A 10000-nucleotide genomic window follows, 5' to 3' on the forward strand; every position below is an offset into this window, starting at 1 on the left:
CCTACGATGGTCCAGTCAGATATTTGTAATGTAGGCTATAAGGATTCAAGTGTGTTTGATACTTTTGCTGGTAAGCATTGCAATAAAAGAGGGAGCCGGATAGTCAATTCAAGCGGTCAGATCAGAGAACCTTTATTGAAATCGGTTGGAACAATCATTCATTTTGCCACTGTCGTGTTCTCCATAGCTGGTGACGACAGTAGGCAAGACGGCCGCAGTTGACTTGAGACCGGAGACCGAAATATGGATTTTGTAGGCTATGTATTCAGCGATCCACAACGGGTATACACAAGGAGGTCTACATAAGTCATTGGATATACACAACTAGGTGAATTTAGCCTACATTGCATCAAAGAGCTCACTCTGTGCTTTGGAATGAAATGTGGCTAGAAAATGAACCGTGCGCTGAGTATCCAGTAGATGGCGTCGACACACTGTAAATAAACAATGACACTACAATACTGACACAAGCACAATTAATGATTAGGCTAGAAAGATCACTTTCTCAAAGTACTGCAATTACTCCCAGGAAGTTGACTGGTTCGTGGAAAATGGTAGAGCAATACCGGCCTCTTCGAATATAGAGTTGAATAATTGAATCTTTAAGAAGTGACATAAATGGTACAGATCAATACACTGTATTTACCTGCTCTCTGTGTCACTTGGCTAGTACATTTAATGCAATGTGATACCAGTGCAATGCAATACATTTAATAAAAAAGGTGCAGACATTTAAATAAATAAATAAATAAATCTGCCTTCAGTTGCTGATCGGCGGCCCTTGTACGGAGGTTGTCACACACAGCCAACAAAACCACATGGGCAACATGGAAGGGGTCAGTGTGCAGCCCAGCTTGTCTGACCCAAGCCATTTAAGTGGTTAAAGAATTTAGTGAATCCATCTACACATGCCATATCTGCAGGGGCCTAATCTGTCTACCTTATTTACATGTTGCAGCAATTGCCAAAGCTTTTGGGCCTTTGCCTGGATTTCATCACACAGCAGCAATAGGTCTCTAGGACTCTGGTTAGGTAGCCTGTATACACTTTATTTCTGGAAGGTGATGTGGGTGTCATGTTACTTCAGCAAGCAGCACAACGCATACAGTTCATAACATTTCATCCAGGCAAGTTTTTCTCATTTTCATTTAGGGAGCTGCCAATCCCAATAGTGGTAACACAAGTGCAGAGATTTCATGTAGACTATGGAACTCAACTAAAGGGGTCACTAGTAACATAATAATAACAGCAATAGCAACACCACACGCACAAAGTAAATTGAATAATTTTTGTGATTCCAAATGACCTATTCTTGATGAAGGCACAATCTCTACATTTCTTTGCTGTACAGGAAAAATCAGGCATACTGCATATCGGCAGTTGGTGAGATGGCGTGGGAGTTCGTAGGCTATGTTTGGGTTCCACTGCAATCCTGTGCCGTCACAAAGATCTGGCAGATCTTTAAATCCACACATCGTACAGGTTTCCAGGATGTGATTTATTTGTGGCAAATAAAAGACAGTACACCTGAATCAGATGTATTTGTCATAATGCATTTCTTAACCTCAGCTATGGTTTTTAAACAAACCCACAAATGTATATGTATACACTGTATAGTATAAAAGAAGGACTGAAGTGTTACAATATCATACATCACACACACACACACACGCACACACCACACACACATCGTCGGATCATCTCCTCTTTTGGGGGTTACACATAGCCGCTGCTCAACGGTGGGGGTGATGGTTGCCTCTAACGTGGAGAAGTGTCAAAGTCTTGCTGTAGTGTAGGTCCGCTTTACTTGTCCTTGCCCGCTCTCTCTCACTGTTGCACAGTAGTGTAGTGCTGCCTATTGAAACATGTGGTAGAAATTATGGGAAGTGATAATTTTGTTTATTCTGTTAATACATTCTGAGGTTACTGAGAGGTATGAAATTACCTGCTTAGGATGCCATGGTATGTGAACGGCTTCATTTTTGGCGCAAAATGGTTGATGATGTTGTGGATTATGAGCTGATGTCTGGTGACCTGATGCCATTTTGTTGATGTCCTTCACCTAGCCAGTGTCATTGAGGTCATCAACGTTTCCGGCCGCCTTGTCTGTAATGACAGGATATAACAGTATTAAGAACATGACATATCACTGTCGCTCAGTAGTATTCTACATCTTGTCCAGACAGTGTACAATAATTCTAATTGTAAAGTGTAGAGTGTAGAGTGTAAAGGGTTAACAAACTGGCCACACCCTTGGATGCCAGGCATGTTCTAATCACCACTCAGACTGTGTTTGTAGAGAATCTGAAGAAGACTGTTGAGGTACGTTATCCTGCCATGAAAAAATAAAACGCAACAAAAACGATTCTAAGTGTGCAGACTCCTCACTCTGAAAACTACAGTTGACCTTCGTACTGCACCTGTGTGCACAATCCTCTCCTTCAAGTAAAAGTATTCAAACTACACGGTGACTGTGGTACACTTTTTAGGTACATGTGTGTAGAAAATTTAATTCAGACTTGCGCTTTACATACGATGTGGTTGTGTTTGGGTATCCGTACACCTGGTAGGAACCCATGTCTGGGTACAGACAAGGCTTTGACATTAATGTTTTGCTCTCCGGCCACAGTTGGGTTTTCCCAAGTCACTAGCCACTCTGGTTTTCTGCTTGCCACATTTTTGCTCACAGTTCTTTTCATTATCATGCTAAACCAAGAGGGTTAGAGATATGAACGCATAATTTCTACATGTACAGTGGCTCCCAAAAGTCTACACACCCCTCTTCAAATGTCAGGTTTTTGTGATGTAAAAAAAAATAGAAAGACAAATAAATTCACAGCTTTTCCCTCCTTCAATCGAAACTATTAATCAATGCAATGCAATGCAAAAATGTACACGCCCTTAAATTAATACTTAGTTGCAGCACCTTTGGCCTTCATTACAGCACAGTCTTTTGTGGGTAAGAGTCTCAGCATGGCACACATTAATATGGCAATATTCGTTCACCCCTCTTTGCAAAGCCCTCCAAATCAGAAAGACTGCGAGTGCAATCTCCCACAGTCAGTCCTCTTCAGATCACCCAACAAGGCTCCCTTCACTTAAAGTATGGTGTTGTTGGGGTGATGTTTTGTGCCAAATATACCCTTTCGAATTATGACAAAAAAGTTAAATCTCGGTGGAGTACATTTTGCAAAAAATACTTCTGTAATCTCCCAAATGCATGTGGGAAGATGTATTATGGTCAGGTGAAACCGAGGTTTAACATTTTGGACATAATTACAAAAGGTAACAACACCTCATTGCCAAGGTAACACCAAGCGTAAAGTGAAGCATGAAGGTGACAGCATCATGCTATGTGATTATCGTTCTTCAGTTGTAACCGGGGCTTAAGTCATGGAGGTTGGAATTTAGAAAAGTTCCACAGTGGCCATTGTAGTGGCATAAAGGGGGAGGGGATGGGCCAGTGAAGTTAAAGTCCATATGCCTCTGTGAATAGATGTGATTTCAACGTAGCCAGTGTGGGGGCCTGGCGTATGTTGGGAGGTAGACTGTTCCAGAGCGTGGGGGCAGCAACACAAAAAGCTCTGTCACCAACAGTACGGAGTCTGGCTCGGGGGATGATGAGATTGTCCTTTTCAGAAGACCGCAGAGACCTGGACTGGGAGTGGGAGAGTTCATTCCTGTATGACACGGAACATCTGTTGGGCAATCTGAGCAGGACTGTGCAGATGAGATGCATTCGCAATCTGTCAGATTTGGAGTACTTTTTGCAAAGATACGTGTACAAATATTGTCACTTCTATGTTTGCCATGCTGATAGACTCTTACCCAAAAGACTGAGTGCGGTGATAGAAGCCAAAGGTGCTGCAACAAGGTATTAGTTTAAGGGTGTGCATATTTATGCAACAATGTTAATAGAAGTTTTATTTTCTATTCTTCCCTTTTAAAGCTTTAAGTTTGTTTTCTGTCATTTTTTACGTAACAAAAAACCTGGAATTTGAACAGGGGTGTGTAGATGTTTACCTCAATCTAACTGCTTCATCCCGTTTCATCTTCCGTCTCGGATTGATGTTGAGGAGCCTGGTCGGTAGCATACCTGCAAGTGCTTCTTCCACCGCCTGAAAATAAATAATGCAAGAGGGAATAATATAGACCGATTGGTAAGAGTATGCACCAAGCAGCTGAGCTGTCTGCTCATTTCGAGAGCTGTAAACGATTACATTACGGCCATAGAAAGAAGGCTGGCTGCACTGCTGACAAGTTCATGAATCTTGATGTAACAGTGCACGTAATTTTAGCATCAACAGGATGTGACGCAAAAACGTACATCCATTCAACAGGGCAAATATTTGATGATGTTATTACCATCTTATAACAATGACGACTTGGCCTGTATTATACAAACCCCAACTCCGATGAAGTTGGGACGTTTGGTAAACAGTGAATAAAATCAAAATGCTATCATTTTCAAAACACTCAATCTATTCATTAGATGGAGAATAGTAAAAAGACAACATATTAAGTGTTAAAACTGAGAAAAAATATTGTTTTGGGGGACATATGTACTCATTTCTAATTTGATAAATCCAACACGTCTCAAAAGAGTTGGGACGGGGACAATAAATGGCAGCAAATGTCGAGGAAGACTAAAAACAAAACAAAAGACAACAATTAACAGTTAAATACATTAACCGATGAGATGATTTTATATAAAAAACAGTGTTAATTCCTATCTTGGACATGATTTCACCAGCTTAAATGGTGGGTGTATTCCTTGTCATGTTTTGCAATGTTTTCCTTTCTGTAGTGCTTACAGTGTGACAGGTCTTGACCAAAAACCCACCATTTTATCACCTGCTGGTCCTTATGATGGAGCCAAACTGTTAAAACATAGTAGAGAATGCAATTTGACCTTACTATGTGGCAGTAATCGAAGATCTCCCTTCAAAATATAATGCATGAGTGGCTTTTCATGCTGTTTAAAACCCATTTATACCATTCAGCACTGTATTTAACTCTACAGATGAGTGAGAACATCTTAACCAATGCACTACTGCACCCACATGCCATCATGGAGGCTGACTTTTGAAGCTAGCACTAATACAAGTTGGATGGTCCATTTTTACTGTAGCACAGGATGTGCAATGCTGTATTATTGTCAAAAAGAATGGACTTCTACAACTTCTGCTGACTTCTGTAAGCAAAGGACAGTTTCCCATGTCTTCTGGGTCTATTTCAAGTGAGCTCAGGTGCTTAGGAGAATGTTACACCCCTGTATCATTTTCATGCATTAAGCATTCTTAATATGGTCAATTTTCAATAGCTCTAATTCCTGGTGTGCTAGAGTGAGACTACAGCCAATATATATTTCATGATGTCATGAACCTATACAACGATTTTATTAACAAAAATATGTCTTATATACACTCAATCGTGGTAAATCCAAGGGAATTCAAAAATGTATGTAATCACTATGGTAATTATTCCCTTTGCATCTTTAATTCTGAGTGACTCAGCCTCTCTGTGATGATCTTATACCTGGACACCTATATTGTCCGTCAGTACAATTCATTTTGAAATGTTCTTCTTTGCTGTTTTATCTTATTTGGATGTTTACTAATTTTCACTGATCCCCGTCCCAACTCTTTTGAGACGTGTTGGATTTATCAAATTAGAAATGAGTACATATGTCCCCCAAAACAATATTTTTTCTCGGTTTTAACACTTAATATGTTGTCTTTTCACTATTCTCCATCTAATGAATGGATTGAATGTTTTGAAAATGATAGCATTTTGATTTTATTCACTGTTTACCAAACGTCCCAACCTCATCGGAGTTGGGGTTTGTAGTTCCTAGAGTCGCCAAGAATGCCCAGCTTCCTGCTTGTTTAGCATGACACAGTAGGTCATGCTCGCATTAATTAGTTAGCCTACTAGCCTACTAAAGGACTTGTATTTATAATCAACATAAATCCACCGCCAACAACTGAACTAGCCTAGTGGTCTATTTACATGTCAAACATGTCCCACACAGCACAGAAAGAAAAGAAAAGAGAAGATAAATCATTGTAAGCTGGTCTTTGTCATTCACACACTTTGACAGTGTTTCCTAAATTGTGGCAAACAAGTGTCTTGAGAGCAAATACCTACCTAGGCTCTTAAACAGCACCTTCCTGCATTCTGGCGTCCAACTTCAGGAATGGGTCATCATCTCTGTATGACAGCATGCACAGAATTAGTGGTCAATATACAACATTTTTATAAAAGTAAGAGTATGCACACCCCACCTCGCTGAGGCCAGGTGCAGGACAAAGGCGCGTCTAATAGTGGAAAAGAGTAGAAGCCCGCATCCTGTGGCTCCGCTTTGAAAATGTATTCAGGTCATACAACCATGAAGACCCTGTTGGGGGTCAGCTGCTCTATGTTTCCCACAGCCCATTGGTCCCACAGCTTATTCTTGCTGCTCCATGTTCCCACAGTTATTCCCACAACTATTCAAATATAGGCCATGTGTTCCACACCTGTTTATTGTTAACACTACTACATAAGCTTGAGGCAGTTTTGAAAACTATCTCTGAACTACAGGAAGCCACATCTTGAGCAGTCACCTATAGCAGAAATGACAAGATCTGAAACGAACTGACTAATTTGAAAGAAAGGGCCCAGTGCATTTAAAAAGAGAATGCAGACAGCCTATTTCAGGGGACTCAGAAATACTAGGCAGGGCACAGCATAGAGAGAGATCCAGGAGCGGTGGCGTTTAAACGTGACAGAAATCCAAGTTAAAACTTTAGAAAAGTGAGTTATTAAAAAGTCACTGGACTCGGAGGGAGGAGCAGGCCAGTCCTGTTCAAAACCCTCCCCACAGCCAAAGCTAGCATGCTACTTTGCCATTCATTTGAAGGAGACACCGCGGAACGGTGCAATTATCTCCAGCACATACATTAATTCTCCAGTCTTGTCTAAATTTAAATGTAGGCTATTCCTATGGCGAACTATTCTCAGTTTATTATTATTATTATTATTATTAGAGGGTTGCTAAACACATGTCAGTTGAATATTGACTGAACAAACTAACCTCGGTCTGCGAATGATGATTCTCCTCTTTGGCCTCTCTGAAGTCCAGGCGAAAGTTGGCACAGCATCCTTTATAAGCTTTGTGATAACACGGGTGGTCTTTACAAAACACTGCTTCTCAAAGTGCTCAGAGCAAACCTTGGTCTCAGCGTTGATCTGTAACCATAAATACCAGGGTATGCATTTTAGTTCGTTAGCAAAACAACTTGATTTTGGCACAAGTAGGCCTATGCTACTGGTTCTGGTAGCACAAAATCAGTGGCCATCGGATCGCTTACCACACAATTAAAAGCCTAATCTTGAAATAGCGATCTGGAAATATCATATAAATGTAGCGTTGTGTAATTACACATTCATATTTTTTATTTCACCGAGGCATTCGCGTCATTAGGTTACATAGTCATGACAAGTTTGACGAGCTAGCTTATTTGTGCTAGCTAATGCGTATGATTGAACATAATTTTGCATCTTACCTTGAAATATGGACCAGGACCCCTCTAGATGTGATTTATACATCCACTGCGAAGTGCCTGCTCTTTGGGGAAACGGTGGAAAGTCTGTCCACGGTAGGATTTTTTTTCTCTTTGAGGACGAACATTTGGGCACACAACACAGCAAGTGAGGCGCCATGACAGCTGGTGCGTTGCCGAATGTACCCCTGAAGTGTACCCCTCAACGTCTTTAGAACGTTCCGGGTGAATAAGGCGAACATAGACATAGCATATTGACACAATGTTTTCATCCACCAAAAATAAAATGGTTTTACGAATAAATATGTGAATGCCCTTGTCAGCAGCAGCCGTGAGTTGCGTTTCAGTTGTGTTTCAAAGGTGGTCGGTTGCAGTCACCGTAGCAACGATAGTCTATCAACAATTGAGATCTGAGCTCTCTGTGTTTGACTATTATGGACTAACTTCCGCTTCATTTGTTATGCTAACCAGTGGGAGGAGATAATTTAAATATTCATATTTCTGCTCGCGCGCGTGAGGAAATTCATGTCACCTCTCGCGCGTGAGACGGTGTTTGCGCGCGCGTGGCAGCGTTTGCGCGCGCGCGCAGAGCAAACTCGCGCGCGCGACAGTGTCTACGCGCGCGAGCAGAATAAAATACCTCGCGTGTGCCGTAAGTGGCGCTCGTGGATGTTTTGTCCCGATTATAACACCATACTCCCATGCCAAACTGGAGCGCTGACCCGTAGGTCAAGTCGCGAACTAGCGCAGGTGACCTCGGTTACACACACACACACACACACACACACACACACACACACACACACACACACACACACACACACACACACACACACACACACACACACACACACACACACACACACACACACACACACGCACGCGCGCACACACACACACATGCGCGCGCGCACACACACACACACGCACGCGCGCACACACACACACATGCGCGCGTGCACGCACACACACACACACACACACACACACACACACACACACACACACACACACACACACACACACACACACACACACACACACACACACACACACACACACACACACACACACTACTGTATCAAAGCAGGGGTGTGGCTCAGATAAAGCCCTTGTGTGTATTGTGGTGTGGAGTGTAGCCTGCCTCATGGGTACAGGTACACCTGTGTTTCCAAGTCAAAAAGAAATAAAGTCCGTGACACTGCTTGTCTACTGTGAATTATTTAATGGAGCGCAACGTTTTGACCTTCAGGTCTTCATCAGGCAAAGTGTCGCAGACTTTATTTTTTTTTCACTTGGATTTGCTCTCATTGTCCTGCACCTGGCCCATCGGGTGGGATGTGCACACATCTACTCCTCTGAACTTGACACCTGTGTTCCCCCAGGCCTGCTGTTCAAGGAGAGGATTGTGCACATCCCAGGGAAAGGTGCAGGACGAAGGCCAACTGTAGTTTTCAGAGTGAGGAGTCCGCACACTTAGAATCCTTTTTGTTGTGTTTTATTTTTTCATGGCAGGATTACGTTTCGATTCTTAACAGTCTTCTTCAGATTCTGTACAAACACAGTCTGAGTGGTGATTAGATCATGCCTGGCACCCAAGGATGTGGCCAGTTTGTTAATCCCTTACCGCAGAGATACACCAGCGGCGACGCGATTCAAGCGACAGAGTGTAGCAGCAAGCGATACGAGAGATTGAGGAGACTAGAGTATGTCCGTACAGGGAGAAGGCAAAGCATTCAAGCATTCCCATTGGCTGTGGTCACTGACCTCTATACAGTCATTGGCTGTCGCGGCTTGTCGCCGAACCGCGTCATAGAAAGTTGAAAAGATTTCAACTTCAAATTGTCGCGCTCGTCGCGCAAATCGCTCTAGTCTCCAGAGTCGCTTTTGTCTCTCGACTCAATACAAAGTCAATTACTTCCGTCGCTCGACTCGCTCAGATCGCCGCTGGTGTATCTCTGCGGTTACACTCTGATAGGTCCTGTGTTGTGGAGCAAAAGCCATGTTTAGAAACAGCAGCACAAACATACATAGATATACATATAGGCTAATCACACGATCAATAAACAAGTCTCAAAAAACTGATTGGTGTGGCCCAAAGGCTCAAAACTTTAAAGGTACACTGTGCAGGAAATGGTCAAAAAAGGTACTGCAACTATGCTGATCATTGAAACTGGGCTGCCTATTGCCAAATTTGATCTTTACATGAAAATTTACTAAGTAATAAACAAATATGTTCTAGTATGGTCCAAGTACAGTCATTTTTGACCATAAAAATGAAAATGACCATGAAAAAGGTAACATTAGTGAATGGGCAGCATGAATTCTGAAGAAAAACAACAAAGAAATCTCACACAATGTCCCTTTAACCCTGTGAGACCTGAACCATGAAAGCAATGAGAGAAAATTCTATTTTTTTGGAATTTGCTTCAATATTGGTCCCTTATAAGAAA

The 10000-nt window shown here is 42.1% G+C and overlaps 1 long non-coding RNA gene across 2 annotated transcripts; it reads right to left on the reverse strand.

Moving 5' to 3' along the window:
• Positions 1 to 1479: 1479 nt before the first annotated feature.
• LOC134440246 (uncharacterized) lies at positions 1480 to 7969 on the reverse strand. Of its 2 annotated transcripts, XR_010032938.1 has the most exons (7): positions 7551 to 7969; positions 7079 to 7233; positions 6151 to 6213; positions 4024 to 4118; positions 2252 to 2332; positions 1946 to 2106; positions 1480 to 1855 (listed from the first exon to the last, which is right to left on the reverse strand). It is a non-coding gene; the product is annotated as an uncharacterized LOC134440246 (long non-coding RNA). The 2 variants fall into 2 exon arrangements; XR_010032936.1 differs by lacking the exon at positions 2252 to 2332 and having other exon boundaries at positions 7551 to 7964.
• Between the last annotated feature and the right edge of the window lie 2031 nt (positions 7970 to 10000).

Source organism: Engraulis encrasicolus, chromosome 2 (assembly GCF_034702125.1).
Source record: "Engraulis encrasicolus isolate BLACKSEA-1 chromosome 2, IST_EnEncr_1.0, whole genome shotgun sequence".
Lineage (NCBI taxonomy): Eukaryota > Metazoa > Chordata > Actinopteri > Clupeiformes > Engraulidae > Engraulis > Engraulis encrasicolus.